The sequence below is a fragment of the Otolemur garnettii genome, unplaced genomic scaffold (assembly GCF_000181295.1).
Source record: "Otolemur garnettii isolate 467f Iridium unplaced genomic scaffold, OtoGar3 scaffold00179, whole genome shotgun sequence".
Taxonomy (NCBI): Eukaryota; Metazoa; Chordata; class Mammalia; order Primates; family Galagidae; genus Otolemur; species Otolemur garnettii.
This window is the reverse complement of record NW_003852574.1, coordinates 1,737,411-1,738,859: the sequence shown is the minus strand read 5'-3', so window position 1 is coordinate 1,738,859 and position 1,449 is coordinate 1,737,411.

Below are 1,449 nucleotides of genomic sequence, written 5' to 3'. Positions count from 1 at the left end.
GATTCTCTTGCCTCAGCCTCCGAAGTAGCTGGGACTACAGGTACCTGCCACAATGCCCAGCTATTTTGTTTTTTTGGTTGTAGTTGTCGTTGTTTGGCAGACCTGGACTGGATTCAAGCCCACCAGCTCCAGTATATGTGACTGGCACCCAAGCTGCTGAGCTATAGGCACTTAGCCTACATATCTGTTTTGTTTTGTTTTTTAGAGACAGTCTCACTTTATTGCCCCCAGTAGAGTGCTATGGCGTCACGGCTCACAGCAACCTCCAATTCCTGGGCTTAGGCGATTGTCTTGCCTCAGCCTCCTGAGTAGCTGGGACTATAGGCGCCCACCACAACACCCAGCTATTTTTTGTTGCAGTTTGAACCTGCCACCCTCAGTATATGGGGCCAGCGCCCTACTCACTGAGCCACAGGCGCCACCCTACATATCTGTTTTTTACAAAATGAAAGATAGCACTAGGTACAGTCCTCAAAAGACATATCTTCCAGGTACTACCATCTGCAAAGAAGCAACACCACTCTTCAGACTTCACTGACCATTCCCAGAAGCCAGAGTAATTATTTTTTGTCATCGGTGTTGCTAAATGAGGTACTAGGCCTCATTTGGGCCTACAGGGTTCCAGCACCCAATGCCCAAACACCCCCAGAGCTCCAATAGAGAAAAGAGCTCTACCTTATCTATCTGGGGTCCTACGGTAAAACAGGCTCTTCTTCATCATCCTAGCAGCAGAGAGAGGGAACCAGAGTTTTCCAAAAGCTGTTACAGCCAAATCTTTTCCTGCCTCACCAGGTTTGGGGTTCACTTAGAGGTGCTAGGGCTGGCCCTGATACTTTTCTCCTCCCCTTGGCAGATTCCACCTGTGTTTTTCTTTTTTTTTTTTTGAGACAGAGTGTCACTATGTCACCCTTGGTAGAGTGCTGTGGCATCACAGCTCATAGCAACCTCCAACTCCTGGGCTTAAGCGATTCTCTTGCCTCAGCCTCCTGAGTAGCTGCCACCAGGCACCCGCCACAACATCTGGCTATTTTTTGTTGCAGTTGTCATTGTTATTTAGCTGGCCTGGGCTGGGTTCAAACCTGCCAACCTCGGTGTATGTGGCTGGCGCCATAACCACTGTGCTATGGGCGCCAAGTCTCTACCTGTGTTCTTAATCCCCAGGCAAGAATAGCCCTAAACTCTGGCCCTCATTCCTATCTTTATTCTTGTGTGGAGTCAGGAGTCTCCAAAATTCCTATTGCTTCAGGCCCTAGAAGTCAGGAAACCTGGCTGGCCAGAGCTGAAACAGCCTCTTAGGACCAAATCAGCCCTATCAGGCCCCACTGGAGTCCATATCAAAGTTGAAAGGAAGCTATCTTCACAGTTTCCTTGGTTGAGTGGGAACTATAAGGTTAAAAACTATTACTCTGGCTTGGCGCCTGTGGCTCAAGTGGCTAAGGCGCCAGCCAC